Here is a 19,239-nt window from a genome sequence, read left to right on the forward strand (position 1 = left end):
TAGGGACTATAAAGCACAATCCCCTTTTCCCAACTTGAGACAGATACAAGGGATCATCTCATCCTCAGAGCTCCCTAAAAGCATCAGTTGAGGGAATTGCTTAACAGTTTGATTTCGCCCTTTGTCAACCCTGCCTCCCACCCTTCCCTTCCATACATTCCACAGCATATATCCCCAGGGCACTCCCTAATGGAACTTCTCTGACTCAGAATCTACTTTACCCAACCTACAACATGGTTGCACTCGGATGGTGCTTGAGGCTGGAGTCATCTAACAGATTGGCTGGGTCGGACATTTACAATGCCTTACTCACAGAGCTGGCAGTTGATCCTGACTATCAAATGGGACTATGAATTGGAACACCTAAACATAGCCTTTCCATGTGACTTGGGTTTCTCTCACTGTGGCCACTGGGTCCCAAGTGAGAATATTCCAAATATAAGTGTTGAAGAAGCCTGGGTATATTGTTACTTCCCAGAACATTACTTCTATTGGTCAAAACAAGTCACAAAAAGTCAAAGAGAGGAGGATTAGCCTTCCCTCTTGATGTGAGGAACAATATTCATGTACAAGGAGGAAAGAAAAAGTAGAGGCTTTCTTTGTAAACCGTCTATTACATCTTTTCCTCTAGATCACTCCTCTTGTCATGATCTTTCAGGATTTGAAATAGCTCAACTGGAATTCCATCACCTCCACTAGCTGTGTTCATAGTGATGCTTCCTAAGGCCCACTTGACTTCATATTCCAGGATGTCTGGCTCTAGGTGAGTGATCATACCATTGTGATTACCTGGGTCATGAAGATCTATTTTGTATTGTTCTTCTATGTATTCTTGCCATCTCTTCTTAGTATCTTCTGCTTCTGTTAGGTCCATACCATTTCTGTCCTTTATTGTGCCCATCTTTGCATGAAGTTTTCCCTTGGTATCTCTAATTTTCTTGAAGAATCTCTAGTCTTTACCATTCTATTGCTTTCCTCTATTTCTTTGCACTGATCACTGAGGAAGGCTTTCTTATCTCTCCTTGTTATTCTTTGGAACTCTGCATTCAAATGGGTATATCTTTCCTTTTCTCCTTTGCTTTTCCCTTCTCTTATTTCACAGCAACTTGTAAGGCCTCTTCAGACAGCCAGTTTGCTTTTTTGCGTTTCTTTTTCTTGGGGATGGTCATGATCCCTGTCTCCGGTACAATGTCATGAACCTCCATCCATAGTTCTTCAGGCACTTTGTCTATCAGATCTAATCCCTTGAATCTACTTCTCACTTCTACTGTATAATTGTAAGGGATTTCATTTAGGTCATACCTGAATGGTCTAGTGGTTTTTCCTACTTTCTTCAATTTAAGTCTGAATTTGGCAATACGGAGTTCATGATCTGAGTGACAGATAGCTCCCAGTCTTGTTTTTGTTAACTATATAGAGCTTCTCCATCTTTGGCTGCAAAAAATATAATCAATCTGATTTCGGTGTTGATCATCTGGTGATGTTCATGTGTAGAGTCTCCTCTTGTGTTGTTGGAAGAGGGTGTTTGCTATGACCAGTGCGTTCTCTTGGTAAAACTCTATGAGCCTTTGCCCTGCTTCATCCTGTACTCCCAAGGCCAAATTTGCCTGTTAATCCAGGTGTTTCTTGAGTTCCTACTTTTGCATTCCAGTCCCCTATAATGAAAAGCACATCTTTTGAGGGTGTTCATTCTAGAAGGTCTTGCAGGTCATCATAGAACCATTCAACTTCAGCTTCTTCAGCATTACTGGTCAGGGCATAAACTTGAATTACTATGATATTGAATGGTTTGCCTTGGAAACGAACAGAGATCATTCTGTCATTTTTGAGATTGCATCCAAGTACTGCATTTCAGACTCTTTTGTTGACTATGATGGCTACTCCATTTCTTCTAAAGGATGAAATGATCCATTTCTGCTGCTTTCCCACAGTAGTAGATAAAGTGGTCATCTGAGTTAAATTCACCCATTCCAGTCCATTTTAGTTCGCTGATTCCTAAAATGTTGATGTTCACTCTTGCCATCTCCTGTTTGAACACTTCCAATTTTCCTTGATTCATAGACCTAACATTCCAGGTTCCCATGCAATATTGCTCTTTACAGCATTGGACTTTGCTTCTATCACCAGTCACATCCATAACTGGGTGTTGTTTTTGCTTTGGCTCCATTTCTTCATTCTTTCTGAAGTTATTTCTCCACTGATCTCCAGTAGCATATTGGGCATCTACCAACCTGGGGAGTATATATTTCACTTTCCTATCTTTTTGCCTTTTCATAGTGTTCATGGGGTTCTCAAGGCAAGAATATTGAAGTGGTTTGCCATTCCCTTCTCCAGTGGACCACATTTTATCAGAACTCTCCACTATCACCCATCCATGTTGGGTGGCCCTACGGATGGCCTTAAATTATGAACCTATGAAACTATGGCATGGCTCATAGTTTCATTGAATTAGACAAGGCTGTGGTCCACGTGATCAGATTGGTTAGTTTTCTGTGATTGTGGTTTTCAGTCTGTCTGCCCTCTGATGGAGAAGGATTTCAAATCCTAAAAGATGATGCTCTGAAAGTGCTACAATCAATATGACAGCAAATTTGGAAAACTCAGCAGTGGCCACAGGACTGGAAAACGTCAGTTTTCATCCCAATCCCAAAGAAAGGCAATGCCAAAGAACACTCAAACTACCACACAATTGCACTCATCTCACACGCTAGTAAAGTAATGCTCAAAATTCTCCAAGCCAGGCTTCAGCAATACATGAACCATGAACTTTCAGATGTTCAAGCTGGATTTAGAAAAGGCAGAAGAACCAGAGGTCAAATTGTCAACATCTGTTGGATCATTGAAAACCCAAGAGAGTTCCAGAAAAACATCTATTTCTGCTTTATTGACTATGCCAAAGACTTTGACTGTGTAGATCACACCAAACTCTGGAAAATCTTAAAGAGATGGGAATACCAGGCCACCTGACCTGTCTCTTGAGAAATCTGTATGCAGGCCAGGAAGCACCAGTAAGCACTGGTACATCATGAGAAACGCTGGGCTAGATGAAGCACAAGCACAAGCTGGAATCAAGATTTCTGGGAGAAATCTCAATAACCTCAGATATTCAGATGACACCACCCTTATGGCAGAAAACGAGGAAGAACTAAAGAGCTTCTTGATGAAAGTGAAAGAGGAGAGTGAAAAAGTTGGCTTAAAGCTCAACATTCAGAAAACTAAGATCATGGCATCTGGTCCCATCACTTCATGGCAAATAGATGGGGAAACAGTCGAAACAGTGGCTGACTTTATTTTTGGGGCCTCAAAATCACTGCAGATGGTGACTGCAGCCATGAAATTAAAATCCTTGGAAGAAAAGTTATGACCAACCTAGACAGCTTATTAAAAAGCAGAGACATTACTTTGTCAACAAGTGTTGGTCTAGTCAAAGCTACGGTTTTTTTCAGTCATGTGTGGATGTGAGAGGTGGACTAGGAAAAAGCTGAGTGCCGAAGTACTGATGCTTTTGAACTGTGGTGTTGGAGAAGACTTTTGAGAGTCCCTTGGACTGCAAGGAGATCCAACTAGTCCATCCAAAAGGAAATCAGTCCTGAATGTTCATTGGAAAGACTGATGCTGAAGCTGAAACACCAATACTTTGGCCACCTGATGTGAAGAACTGACTCATTTGAAAAGACCCTGATGCTGGGAAAGATTGAAGGCAGGAGGAGAAGGGGATGACAGAGGATGAGATGGTTGGATGACATCACCGACTCAATGGACATGAGTTGAGTATACTCTGGGAGTTGGTGATGGACAGGGAGGCCTGGCGTGCTGCAGTACACGGGGTCCCAAAGAGTCAGACATGACTGAGTGACTGAACTGAACTGTCATGATCACCATTAATCTCCATACTGCTAAATCCAATGTTGTGTTTTCAGTTGTAATCTTACTTGACCTCCCAGCAGGATCTCTCACTTCTTGGACAGGCTCATTACTCCTAAATTTTTAATCCTCTTCAGTCCACTCTTACAATCTATGGATTCCTACAAGCAACTATATGCCAATAAAATGGACAACCTGGAAGAAATAGTCAAATTCTTAAAAAGCTACAATCTCCCAAGGCTGAACCAGGAAGAAATAGAAAATATGATCAAACCAATTACAAGTACTGAAATTGAATCTTTAATTAAAAAATTCCCAACAAACAAAAGTTCAGGACTAGATGGTTTCACTGGCCAATTTTATCAAACATTTGGAGAAGAGTTAATGCCTCTCCTTCTGAAACTATTTCAAAAATTGCAGAGGAAAGAATATTCCCAAACTCATTCAATGAGGCCACCATCACCCTGATACCAAAACCAGACAAAGATACCACACACACACATACACACACGCACACACACAAAGAAAATTATAGGCCAATATCACTGATGAACATACATGCAAAAATCCTCAACAAAATACTAACAATTTGAATTCAGCTATTCCCTGGTGGCTCAGACAGTAAAGCATCTGCCCGCAATGCGAGAGACCTGGGTTTGATCTCTGGGTCGGGAAGATCCCCTGTAGAAGGAAATGGCAACCCACTCCAGTACTCTTGCCTAGAAAATTCCATGGATGGAGGAGCCTAGTGGGCTACAGTCCATGGGGTCACAAAGAGTCAGACACAACTGAACGACTTCACTCACTCATTCATTGAAAGGATTATACACCATGATTAAGTAGGATTTATCCTAGGGATGCAAAGATTCTTCAATATATGTATACTAATCAGTGTGATACACCACATCAACAGATTGAAGAATGAAAACAGTATGATCATCTCAATAGATGCAGGAAAAGATTTTGACAAAATTCAATACACATTAATGATTAAAAAAAAATCTCTCCAGAAAGTGGGCATAGAGGGAAATGATATCATATAATCAAGGCCATATATGACAAACCCACAGTTAACATCAAACTCAATGGCAAAAAATTGAAAGTATTTCCTCTAAGATCAGGAACAAGAGAAGGATATTCACTCTCACCACTCTTACTCAACTTAGCTTTGGAAGCCCTAGCCATGGCAATCAGAGAAGAAAAAGAAATAAAAGGAATCTACTCTTATCTACTTATCCTATTCTCCTGTATGCTGGGTATGACCCAGACATACCTTCAACATATTTTCCTTGATTGTCTCAAAATATCCTGATATGAGGGAATGTACTATATTAGCTAAAGAGAGTTATGTCACATAACAAAGCTAATGATACAAAATTGAATATAGGGACTTCCCTGGTGGCCTAGTGGCTAAGACTGCACTCCCAGTCCAGGGGGCCTGGGTTCAATCCCTGCTCCAGGGAACAAGAGCCCATATGCCACAACTAAAATTCTCCCATGCCACAATGAAGATCAAAGATCCTGTGTGCCACAATTAGGACCCAGTGCAGCCAAATAAATAAATAAGTAAATATTTAAAAATTAATGTAAGATTTTCATGTTCTTAAAATCCTGTTGCTGGTCAGGTCACTAGCAATGGTCACCAGCCAATTTCTCTGCAGGTCCTCACACTGCCACCATTTTATCACTCCATTTCATCCTCTCTTTAGTATATTCTTTTCATCTCTTCAATCTATATAGTCAAACCCCATATGTGCATTTCTGAGCTTTTTCTCCATTACTTTACTTTTTCAGATTGCTCTAGAAAACTTTTAAAAAATCTCCTTTTGGATGGAGAATTATTTAGTTCTTTTGATCTGATTCCTTGGCCTTTTAGTCTATCTCTTCAGTTCAGTTCAGTCGCTCAGTCATGTCCGACTCTTTGCGACCCCATGAATTGCAGCAGGCCAGGCTTCTCTGTCCATCACCAACTCGTGGAGTCTACCCAAACCCATGTCCATCAAGTCGGTGATGCCATCCAACCATCTCATCCTCTGTCATCCCCTTCTCCTCCTGCCCCCAATCCTACCCAGCATTAGGGGCTTTTCCAATGAGTCAACTCTTCGCATGAGGTGGCCAAAGTATTGGAGTTTCAGCTTCAACATCAGTCCTTCCAATGAACACCCAGGATTGATCTCTTCTAGGATGGATTGATTGGATCTCCTTGCAGTCCAAGGGACTCTCAAGAATCTTCTCCAACACCACAGTTCAAAAGCATCAATTCTTCTGCACTCAGCTTTCTTCACTGTCCAACTCTCACATCCATACATGACCACTGGAAAAACCATAGCCTTGACTAGACGGACTTTTGTTGGCAAAGTAATGTCTCTGCTTTTAAATATGCTATCTAGGTTGGCCATAACCTTCCTTCCAAGGAGTAAGTGTCTTTTAATTTCATGGCTGCAGTCACCATCAGCAGTGATTCTGGAGCCCAGAAAAATAAAGTCTGACACTGTTTCCACTATTTCCCCATCTATTTCCCATGAAGTGATGGGACCAGATGCCCTGATCTTAGTTTTCTAAACGCCTAGCTTTAAGCCAACTTTTTCACTCTCCTCTTTCACCTTCATCAAGAGGCTCTTTAGTTCTTCTTCACTCTCTGCTATAAGGGTGGTGTCATCCGCATATCTGAGGTTATTGATATTTCTCCCGGCAATCTTGATTCCAGCTTGTGTTTCTTCCAGCCCAGCGTTTCTCATGATGTACTCTGCATATAAGTTAAATAAGCAGGGTGACAATATACAGCCTTGATGTACTCTTTTTCCTATTTGGAACCAGTCTGTTGTTCCATGTCCAGTTCTATCTGTTGCTTCCTGACCTGCATACAGGTTTCTCAAGAGACAGGTCAGATGGTCTGGTATTCCCATCTCTTTCAGAATTTTCCACAGTTTATTGTGATGCACACAGTCAAAGGCTTTGGCATAGTCAATAAAGCAGAAATAGATGTTTTTCTGGAACTCTCTTGCTTTTTCAATGATCCAGTGGATATTGGCAATTGGATCTCTGGTTCCTCTGCCTTTTCTAAAACCAGCTTGAACATCTGGAAGTTCACGGTTCACGTATTGTTGAAGCCTGGCTTGGAGAATTTTGAGCATTACTTTACTAGCATGTGAGATGAGTGCAATTGTGTGGTAGTTTGAGCATTCTTTGGCATTGCCTTTCTTTGGGATTGGAACGAAAACTGACCTTTTCCAGTCCTGTGGCCACTGCTGAGTTTTTCAAATTTGCTGGCATATCGAGTGCAGCACTTTCACAGCATCACCTTTCAGGATTTGAAATAGCTCAACTGGAATTCCATCACCTCCACTAGCTTTGTTCGTAGTGATGCTTTCTAAGGTCCACTTGACTTCACATTCCAGGATGTCTGGCTCTAGGTGAGTGATCACACCATCGTGATTATCTGGGTCGTGAAGATCTTTTTTGTACAGTTCTTCTGTGTATTCTTGCCACCTGTTCTTAATATCTTCTGCTTCTGTTGGGTCCATACCATTTCTGTCCTTTATCGAGCGTATCTTTGCATGAAATGTTCCTTTGGTATCTCTAATTTTCTTGAGGAGATCTCTAGTCTTTCCCAATCTGTTGTTTTCCTCTATTTCTTTGCACTGATCGCTGAGTAAGGCTTTCTTATCTCTCCTTGCTATTCTTTGGAACTCTGCATTCAGATGGGAATATCTTTCCTTTTCTCCTTTGCTTTTCACTTCTCTTCTCTTCCCAGCTATCTGTCTATCTCTTGGGGTCTTTATTTTCCCAAACCAAATGGATGATCATGGTGTTTTGCTAACATTACAGTCTTCTATTAACCTGATCAAATTCTTATCCATTGTTTCTTCATACCAGTCTTTCTTTCAGTGGACAAAGGCATGTTTTAAGTGACAAGAGCTGCTGTAACAAAGAAACCACAAAATGCATAATGCCTCAAATAAAAAAGACATTAATTCCTTGCCCATATAAAACCCCAATAGGTGTCTCTTCTTCAGGGTGATACAAATTCTTTCCATTCCATAGCTCTGTTACCTTCAACACACGGCTTCTCAGATTGCTGTCCTTTTTTAGCATCAAGTCAGGAGAAGGAGAAGAGCAAAGAAGATGAGAGCTGGGAGATTTTTATGAGCTAATCACACGTAACCACAAGGCAGTCTGGAAAACATTTTCTAGCTGCTGACCCTAAAGAAAAGAATACGATTCTGGAGACTGACTTGCAGTCTCTGGTCCTGGGCAAGATGGAACTCTATTCTCTTTTGCTATGAATTGGGCCATCTCTCTTATATCAAAATGAGGGAAACAAAAAGCAGTTAAACGATGGAAGCAGATGCAGTTTCTGTGATTTTGAGATGTTAGGAAATCAGTCCTCTCATTAAACATACAACAGAGAATGTGCCATGAAATAGGTTTTGGGTGACTTCAGATGCAGTGGGACCAGGGAAGGGGCAGAAGCAGGAGATCAAGGTTCATATGGACCAGAAAGAGGAAAAAGGGGAGAGGAAGAGCTGTCTACCTGCATCGGTGGCCCCAGGGTATTACTTTGCCTTTATCTTGCCTTCTATTTATAAATCCTTTGCGTTCAAAGCACTCAACTTTGCAATTGTTCCCTATGAGAGATAAAGTAGGAAGGATGTGATTTCACAAGCAGGGGAAATGGGAATTTCAAACAGGTTGATGTCATGCAATAAGGGACTCTGGACAAGAGTCTAAGCTTCCTTGTTCATTTTATGTAGTGGCAATAAGGGACTCTGGACAAGAGTCTAAGCTTCCTTGTTCATTTTATGTAGTGGCTAAATACTCTTTGTGTGTGTGCGCACGTGTGCGCACGCATGTGTGTGTGTGTGTGTGTGTGCGCACACGTGTGCACACAGCAGGGGGTTATGCTTGAGCCCCAAGTCCCTCTTTCCTTTCTATGGCTAACTCCATGCTCTTTGCTGAGAAAGTTGACGGGATTTGACCCAAAGGGAGTTGACATTTTCTTATCATCTTTTAAAACTATTTATTTTTGGAGCATGCTGGATAACTGACAAATTGTATTCCACTTAAACTACTTTTTTGTCTTCAAGCAGTTAAAAACATTTTCTGTCTTTCTCATTCCCATTTTTACTCTTCAACACCAAGTTCACTGGCTCATTTACAGGGGACTTCCCTGGTGGCTCAGATGGTAAAGCATCTGCCTACAATGTGGGAGACCCGGGTTCAATCCCCGGGTCAGGAAGATCTCCCGGAGAAGAAAATGGCAACCCACTCCAGTATTCTTGCCTGGAAAATCCCATGGATGGAGGAACCTGGTGGGCTACAGTCCATGGGGTCACAAAGAGTCAGACATGACTGAGTGACTTCACTTTCACTTTCTATCTTCAGACATGGCTCTCCCTCAGATTATCAGAGGGCAGGGGAGATAAGAAGCAGGTGGAGAGCAACACTTTCCTGACTTTCAAATACACGACCTCCCCCTCACTAAATTTGTTGGCTCTTTATTCAGGTATGGAAAACAAAGGGATAGTTTGAAGATTTTAAACTACATGTTGGTAAGAACAATATTAATGATGGATACTAAAATAACATGAACAGGTGTTCATGCACCTACATACAGTCCTACATTGGGTGCTCCTTCCATCCCTGGTGGGGGAGCTGCAACTTCACATGCCTTGTGGCCAAAAAACCAAAACATAAAACAGAAACAGTATTGTAACAAATTCAACAATTCAACTCTAAAAATGATCCACATCAAAAAAAAAATCCTAAAAATAAGACATGAACAAAATGCTAACATTGTTTCTACAAGCTCAAGGTCTCACCCTTAGGATGACCCTAGCCCCTTTAAAGTGACTGCCTGAGAAAACCTTAAGGCTGCCAAAAGAATTTACTGTTTGTTTCATCAACACCTGAAGACAGGGTCCCTGTCCCCAGACTCTGTGGGAGGGGAGGAGCCCCACTTCTATACATAGTGTCATTAACAAACCAGGTGGGTTTCACCTGGGCAACCATGCTTTCCCAGAATTTTTCCCTTCCCTGGCTCTACTGGGCCCCCGCTCACTACCCTCCCTATTCCCTCATCCTCCCTTTAGAACCCTCAGTCTCCTCTGTACAAACCAAAGCTAAATTTTGTTCACACTTTATGTGTGATAGTCACTCAGTCGTGTCGTACTCTTTGTGAACCCATGGACTGTAGCCCACCAGGTTTCTCTGTCCATGGGATTCTCCAGGCAAAAATACTGGAATGGGGTGCCATGCCTTCCTTCTCACACTGGAGTCTTCCTATTGCAGTAGGCTATTACTGACTAAAATCTGTCCTTACCACTTTAACTAGTGTCGGGCTTATCTGTGACAAAGAACAGAGCTGCCCTAGAACCCACGTTGCCCTTTCTAATCCTGAGCCCTTCATTGAACCCCAGGATGTTATCTTTGGGGAGCAGCAGTAACCCAGAGCACTACTGTCACGTTGAGTCTAGTGACTCAGGCTGCTGGGACTTTCTACTCCCTTTTCTCTCTTTGTTCTTTCTGGAAAGTGAAAGCTTAGTGCTGTGATGATAGTTTCTACCCCTCTTGGCAGCAACAAGAGAAGGGCTCGTGGGCAGCTTTCAAAGCTTGCTGGGACACCTCTCTAAATAGATCCTCCTAGGTCTGCCAGGTTTCCCGGGCTTTCCACATGAATTCAATTTTTTAAGTCTCAGAGGCTCTTTATCAAAGGTATTTATTCATAGGAACTCATTAGGCCTTCTGAAAAACATAGAAGTATATCATATTAGTTTTTACACAACAGGATGAAAATGAAATGGGGTATAGTTAATTTTGATGGATAAGAAGAAAGAAACATAATTTTTTGGATATAGTGAGGAGGAAAGTGATGGACAGCCAAGATGATTATTAGATGCCTAAGTAAAGGGGGCTGTCAATCGGCAAAAGAGATTTCTTTTTTTAAAAAATATAAACAGCCTTATTTATATAATTCATATATATCACATAGTTCACCCATTTCAAGTATATAATCCAATAGCTTTTAGCATTTCACAGAATTGTGCAACCGTCACCCCAATAAATTTTAGAACATTTTCATCACCCCCCAAAGAAGCCTTTTATTCATTAGTATTTACTTCCTACTTTCCCCAACCCCCTGCAGTGTTAGACAGCCAATAATCTACTGTCTGTCTCTGTAATTTGCAGCAAAGAAGTTTGGGTTTATTTGCTTTTTTAAATTTTATTTTATTATTTTAACCTTGTTTATGTATACTGTTCAGTTGCATTAAGTACATTCACACTGTTGTTCAATCATGACCATTCAACTCCAGGATTCTTTATCTTCCCAAACTAACACTCTGTACCCCTTAAACAATAATTCTCATCCCTCCTCTAGCCTTTGGCCTTGGCAACCACCATTCTATTTTCTGTCTCTATGGATTTGGCTACTTTAGGTACATCGTAGAAGTGGAATCAGACAGCATTTGTTCTTTTGCGACTGGCTTATTTCACTGAGCATAACATCTTCAGAATTCATCCATGTTGTAGCATGTGCCAGAATTTCTCTCCTTTTCAAGGGTTGATAATGTGCCATCACATGGATACACCACATTTTGCTTATTCAGTCATCTGCCAATAGACACTTGGGTAGGTTTCATCTTTTGGCTATTATGAATAACGGTGCTATGAACATGGGCATACAAATACCTGTTTGAGATTCGGTTTTCAGTTCTTTCTGGTAGATACTCATAAATGAAATGGCTGGACTATATGTTAATTCTACATTTAGTTTTTTGAGGAACGTCTGTACTGATTTCCATAAAGGCCACACCATTTTTCATTCTAGCAGCAATGAACAAAGATTCCAATTTTTCCACATCCTTGATAACACTTGTCATATTCTGTTTGATTTTTTTTTTTTGGTAATAGCCATCGTAATGGGTCTTAGAGGGGTATGTCATTATGGTTTTAATTTTATTCACATTTCCCTAACGATTAGTGATGTTGATCATATTTTCATACACTTACTGGCCATTTGTATATCTTTTTTGGAGAAATGGTTATTCAAGTCCTTTGCCCATTTTTGAATCACATTGTTCAGTTTTTGTTGTTGCTGAGTTGTAGGAATTATTGATATATTCGGGATATTAACACCATATCAGATATATGATTTGCAAATATTTCCTCCTATTTCATAGGTTGCCTTTTTACTATGATAGACCCCTACAACTTATGAAAGTTTAAAATTTTTCTGCAGTCCAGTTTATCTATTTTTTCTTCCATTGCCTCTGCTTTTTGTGTTATATCTAAGAAATCATTACCAGAGCCAATGTCATAAAGTTTCCCTCTGTGTTTTCTTCTAAGGGTGTTATAGTTTTACCTCTTATGTTCAGGATTTTGATCCATTTTGAGTTAGTTTCTGTATGATAAGGTAAGGGTCCAACTTCATATTTTGCATGTGTGTATTCAGTTCTTTCAACACCAGTGTTGAAAGCAAAGGAAATTCTTAAAGGAAAAGTTAAATTTTTTTTGAGGTCCTTTGAAGCAGAGCCTGTAGCAAGAACTTATTTATAGATAGCTTATTTGCAAATGATCTCAGGAAGTAGGAGTGAGGAAAAAGGAAGATTGATGCAAGGGAGGATAAAAATCCAGTATAAAGTTATATTATAGAGGTTGCTGCCATAAATGACAGAAGCTTGGTTCATAGCAGCACTATTTACAGGAGGCAAGACATGGACACAGCCTAAGGGTCCATTAACAGATGAATGGATAAAGAAGATATGGTGTATATATAAAATGGAATATTAAATGTTACTCAGCATAAAAAAGAATGAAAAAATGCTATTTGTAGCAGCATGGACAGACCTAGAGATTATCAAACTAAGTGAAGTAAGTCAGACAAAGACAAGTATCATGATATCATTTATATGTGGAATCTAAAATATGGTACAATGAACTTATTTCTAAAACAGAAAGAGAAACTCACAAATATAGAAAACAAACTTACATTTACCAAAGGGGAAGAGGTGGAGGAGGGATAAATTGGGAGTATGGGATTAACAGATACATACCACTACATATAAAATAGAGAATCAAGCATTTACTATATAGTACAGGAACTATGTTTAATGTCTTATAATAAACTGTAATGGAAAAGAATTGAATAATATATATATATAAATTTTAAAAAAGAAAGGAAGTGATCAATGTCATGTAGAAGATAGGTATGGAAGGAAGAGGTTTCTAGTAATGAGTAATAAATGTTTCACAAGAAAGGTCATAGGCAAGCTGGATCTTGAAAATGAGGTTTACTTGTTGATTCATTCAAAAAATATTTATTGATAGCCTTTTGTGCACCAGACACTTTTCTAGGAGCTATGGATTCTGTGGTGAGCAAACAAAAATAGTCCCTGCCCTTCTTATAGTCTAAAAGAAAGACACAGTGATATATAAATTAATTTATCAAATTAATAAGCAAGATAACATAAGAGAGTGGTAAGTGTTACCAAGGAAACAAAAGATAGCAATAGAATGTCTAGGTGGTATTGGGGGTATTGCTGTGAACAGAGTGATCATGAAATTCTCTAAAGAGAACACATTTAAGTGAAGAATTGAATTGTGATAAGAATGTGTCTACCCCATAACGATCAGAGACTAAGAGAAAATGCGAAGATCACAAGTAGGGGCAGGGCTTGCACCTTTAATGAATGGAAATAAGCCAGTGATTTTGCAGAGTAAGAGCCAGAGATGGAAGAAGGCTATGCAATGAAGTCAGATGCATGCGCTCGGGCCAGGTCACATAGGACCCAGTGGACCTCCCACCCAGTAAGGCCTTTGGACTTAATCTTTGTACCAGGAAATTCACTGGAAGGTTTTAAACAGGAGAGTGAACTAATATAATTTATATGCTAAAAGCTCATTCCGACTGCTGTAACAAAAATAGTCCATGCAGGATGGGAGCAGGAGGTCTGAGCCAGTGCTGAAGCTCCTGCAGATGTCACTCAGGTTGGACTTGAGGATGACTTACTTGGTCCAGGCTGGTGGCAGTAGAAATAGAGAGGAGGGAAGATTTAGGATTTAATGTTGCAGGTGGGCTTGAAGACGGCCTTGGAGGCATAGACCGAAGTGCCAAGTCAGGCAAGAGGCTTATAAGGAAATGAGGCTTTGTTCCCCTTGAATGGTTTAAGAGGGCCACTGACAAGCACATGATGGAGCTGTGGCTTTGAAAGAGATCAAAATGGTGAACACTCCAGACTTAATTCTGTAGGCAATGGGGAGTGACGGAAGCTTTTTTTAAACAAAAGGGTGATAGAAATAAACTGCATTCTTGGTCTTTTCACCGTTGGGTCAAAAAACTCATAAATTTAACGAGAAAAACAACAATAGTGTGTGTGTGTGCATGTGTGTGTGTGTGTGTGTGTGTGTGTGTGTGTGTGTGTGTGTGTGTACTTAAGCAGGGAAAGTAAAAGCAACTTGGACAGTAAAGCCAGTGAACTTCTTCTTCAGAGGTTAATTTACTTCTCTGTTTATTGATGTTGCTATGGTGATGCTAAAAGACTAGCCAGCAGGACAGAGAACAGTTGACTGTCTCTGCACTTAATAATCTGATTTTATGTAAGACATCGAGAAAGAATGCAATAACTCAGGGCCTTTGCTGTGAGCATTAAAAGAAACCAGATGAGGCTGAGCTCACATCCTTCCCAGCCACAACAGTGCCCCTCCTCGGGTGCTGGGTTTCAGGCCCAGCTGTTTGGCACTACCCAGCCTGACATTTGGAGGAACTCACGCTGCATTTTGCCCTCTCTCCTTTTTGCTCCCTCAAACTGGAATATTGCTAACAGCCCACAAAGTGAAATAAAACCACAAGGAAATAGAAAAGGAATTCTGCCTATAAAAGGGGATTTTCAAAGGGAAGCTGGTTTCATTGGTAGATGAGAAAGACTCCCTCCCAGAGTATTAGTTGATATGGCCCTGAGCGTGGGTCTTGGAGAAGCTGCAGATTTTTATTTAGATTTGGATTTTTCCACTTTCTTTCAGGAAGCTGATGTTTGGAAGCTGGTGTTCAAGGTATTTTTTTCCCTTAATTAGAAACACATTCTTTCTGTTGTTGTTTACGATAAAACCACTGAATTTTTCCCTTTTCTCAGTATCATAGTAAGGTTGTGTTCTCTAACTGGATTTTTGGATGTGGGCAGTAAAAATCAAAAATGGACCTTCTATCATTCCAAATTCTAAACTCTGAACATCACAGATTTTTAAATTATATCTCACTTAAACCTCTTAGCAATCATAGAAAGTATTAGTATTATCCTAATTTCATAGATGAGCAAGCTGGGGCTTCACTGGTGTAGGGGCTTCATCGTTACGTGTGATGTGATTTGAGCAATAACAAGAAAGGATACTGCCATTCTGAAACAGCAGGGACTAGACAGTTTTATATGCAAAAGTTTTCTTTTGCTCAAACATTAGAGGATTTCAAGAATGTTTCAAAGTCCAGTGCAAAATTAAGTTCCAACCTCATAGCTTTGACTACCTGTATTTAACAGAGTGAGCACTCCCTTTCTCCCAGTCTATGATGACTTCATAGGATCACAATATCCATAGCCCATGCCAGAACCAGATTCTGAATCAAAATGATGTGTACAGACTTAAAATCTGATGAAACTATCCTGATTTTCAAAGGCTAACATATTCAACATAACCCAGAACTATTTTTAAGATAAACAAATATGTCCACACTTGCCATCTGCTCCAGGTTAATTTTCCAGTAGTAAAGAAAAATGCTGTAAAGCACAACAATAAGAACTTCTCTGTGATCATCTTCTTTTACAGTCTAGCAGGAGGGGGTCTTAAAATGAGCATCTTCAAAGTATATGCAAGGCAAGAAGTAGAATGCCCATTTGTAACAAGAGTACAAAGTGATATATTGATCATTTTAAAGTGTTCATTTTATCAACAGAGGAATGGATAAATAAGATGTGGCATATATATGAAATGGAATATTACTCAACCATGATAAAGAATGAAATTTTGCCATTTCTAACAACATAAATGGACTTAGAGGGTATTATGTTAGGTGAAATAAGACAGAGAAATAGAATTGAATCTATGACATCATTTCCATGTAGAATCTGAAATATAAAACAAATGAAAGAATATAACAAAACACAAACAGACAGACTCACAGATATAAAGTACAAACTAGTGGTTACCAGTGGAGAGGAGGAAGGGGGAGGGGCATGTAAGGGTGGAGGATTAAGAGGTACAAACTACTATGTATAAAATAAATAAGCTAAAAGGATATAAATATGTACAACACAGGGAATATAGCCAATATTATATAATAACTATAAATGGAGTATAACCTTTAAATTTTATGAATCAATATATTGTACACCTGAAACATATAATACTGTACATCAACTACACCTCAATAACAATAATAAAAAATATTCACTGAGGAGCTATTACACAGTTTGCCTAGTCGGATACACTTGGTAAAGATATCGCATAGGGTGATCACTAGCTTGGTGAAGGGCAAAGTGGGGCAAAGTGGTTTTTTCCAAGAGTATGAAGAAGTTTCAACTTAAATGTCTCTTCTTTAGGGAGGATACCCCTGATACTTTAGACTGGGCACTGTCCCTTGATATGTTAATATCCACACTCTCACCCTCTAAGTTTCATGCACAGCATTTCTCACAAATGTAATTTAAACATTTATTTGGGTAAAAATTCATTAATGAATATCTCTGCACTGCAACATAAGGTCCATGAGATGATGCTTGTCCTTTCACTTTTTGAAGGAATCCAATTGTTTATTTCAATGCTGAACATATGTGAAGATGTCAGCTGGGTTTTACTGAATGATTTGACAGAAGGGAAAATAATTTACCTAAAATAATAAAAAACCAAAACAATAAAAACAGTGAATTCACTGAAAGTGAGTCTACATAAAATCATTTCCAAAATTTTGATATTAAAAAAATCATCCTTTATCATAGGAGCTAAAATTTTAATCACTCTGGGAAAGTGTGTGATGATTTCTAAGCCTCTATGAATCCAGTCATACCTTTATAAGGTTTTGTATTTTGTTGTGGTTCTGAAACAGGAGGGAAAGGGGCAGGAACAACCTTTAAAAAATGACATGACCATAGGACATGACAAAAACTGGTCAGGACCAACTATGTCCACGATGGCTGAAAATTCTGCTTTCAGTGTATCTTGAGCCTCATTGTAATATGCTCTTTATAATACATTAGCATCTAAGTGACATGCACCAAGAAAGTTCTCAGGCTAACCATAAAAAGCCAAAAAGTGGGCAGTGGTCCAGTTCCTGGGAATCTCCACCCCTTCCCCCAAATAATTTGAATAATTCTCCCACTCATTAGCCTATGAGATTATACCCCCCATAAAAACTAATGACTCCATGTTTTGGGGCCTCTCACTCCTGAGATGACTCACACTCTGTCTGAAGAGTATGTTTTTCTCTAAATAAACCCATTTATCTATCACTTTGTCTCTCACTGAATTCTTTCTATGATAAGACATCAACAACCCGAGCTTCATTAGGTCCTGAAATCAGGTGTGTGATCTCAATTAAGACCATGGGTTCAAGCCCCAATCTGAGTTCCATGGTTTTAGTTTCAGTTCTATTTACACACATTTGGAAAATAATGGAGTTTTTGTACATGACATGTGATTTATCCTATCTGAAGACAAGCATACACATTTGGTGTTCTTTTCCATAGCTGCTTGGATACCAAGCACTGTCACTCATAGTCTGGCAACTAGACTTATGCCAACTGCTCCCTAAAGTTCTGAGGTTTATATATTCAGTGTTTGGCAGCAAGTGAATAAGAAGACTTACTACTCAATGATTAGTACAACCCGAATCTTGAGAACGCCTTCTAGCCTTCAGCACTGCACAGGAGATAATGGCCCCTGTGCTCCTGGCCACATGATGTGAAGAGCTGACTCATTGGAAAAGACCCTGATGCTGGGAAAGATTGAAGGCAGAAGGAGAAAGGGATGACAGAAGACGACATGGTTGGATGGCATCACTGACTCAATGGATCTGAGTTTAAGCAAGCTCTGGGAGTTAAGTGAAGAACAGGGAAGTCTGGCATGCTGCAGTCCATGGGGTTGCAAAGAGTGGGACATGACTGAGCGACTGAACAACAAGCTCGTGAGGATCCTTAACATTAACACAGGTATCTGATAAGAAGGGAGTGGGAGTGAAGGAGCAAATACCCTCACCTCTACCTTTATCAGGCCCTATTGCTCCTTCCCACGGGCCAAACCCAATAAAAGCCAGTTGGTGAGAGAGTCTGGACAATACAATCTAAATACATCAGCATCTCAAGGCACAGACTGGCTCAGAGAAGGACATAGAATGAATCTAGTGGGGCAAATGTGTGGTATAAAAAGAAATATGTCTAATTTTTGTCCTGTGTTCTTGGCACAAAGCTCCCCAAACCCTTGTAATTTCCTAAGTGATAAGATTAGCCTTTGTTATTCATGACAAGCCCTTTCAATCAGACCTGAGCTTATGTTAATGAGGTGATTTAGAGTGAGGTACGGACAAAAGGACAAAACCTCAGGATAGGGCTGGTCACCAAAAAGATCAAGTAATTGGAACTTTTAGTCCTACCCATTGACCTCTGGGAAGGGGAGGGGTGCTGGAGACTAAAAGCTCTATAAAAATTCGAGAACAGCAAGATCTGATGAGTTTCTGGGTTGATGAACACTTGGAGGTGGTGGGAGAGTGGTGTGTCTAGAAAATGCATGGATGCTCCACAGACCTTTCCATACAACTTGCCTTGTGCATTTATCCCTTGCCTCTGTCTGCTCCTGAGCTATGTCCTTTTATAATAAACTGGCAGTCTAGTAAGCAAATGTTTTCCTGAGTTCCGAGAACTGCTCTAGCAAATATTAATAAATTGAAAGCAAGGCGGGCATCGTAGGAACCACAGATTCAAAGCCCCTAGGTTAGAAGGTGGAAACCTGGGACATGAGATTTCCACTGGCAGGAGGGGGAGAACTATCTTGTATGACTGAGCCCTTAATCTGTGGGATCTGATGCTCTCTCCAGGTAGACAGTGTCAGAATAGAGTTAAATTGTAGGACACCCAGTGGCATTGAAGAATTGTTTGATGTGTGAAAAAACCACAGGTCTGGTATCAGAAAGGAAATAGCATTGTAGAAGGCAACTGAGGGGAGAGGAGACACACAGGAATGTGGTTTTCCTTATACCAAAACAGCAGGGAAACTCTCACATTTGTAAACTTGACAGTTAGCAAAGCACTCCTTCAATTTTCCAAGCTGGGGATTGGGAAGCTGGCAATGGCATGAAATAGAGGAACAGGAATGAAGGGACTTGCCCAAGGTTAAACA

At 40.0% G+C, this 19,239-nt stretch overlaps 1 protein-coding gene and 1 long non-coding RNA gene across 8 annotated transcripts in view; both read right to left on the bottom strand.

Annotated features, from left to right (window-relative positions):
• Positions 1-19,239, bottom strand: part of DPYSL3 (dihydropyrimidinase like 3) — a 222,413-nt gene that overhangs the window by 155,175 nt on the left and 47,999 nt on the right. The window lies entirely within an intron of this gene.
• LOC145509659 (uncharacterized) lies at positions 1,090-9,147 on the bottom strand. The gene is made up of 2 exons (XR_014056285.1): positions 7,232-9,147; positions 1,090-2,559 (listed from the first exon to the last, which is right to left on the bottom strand). It is a non-coding gene; the product is annotated as an uncharacterized LOC145509659 (long non-coding RNA).

This window comes from Giraffa tippelskirchi, chromosome 6 (assembly GCF_054371585.1).
Source record: "Giraffa tippelskirchi isolate mGirTip1 chromosome 6, T2T-mGirTip1v1.2.pri, whole genome shotgun sequence".
Classification (NCBI taxonomy): Eukaryota; Metazoa; Chordata; class Mammalia; order Artiodactyla; family Giraffidae; genus Giraffa; species Giraffa tippelskirchi.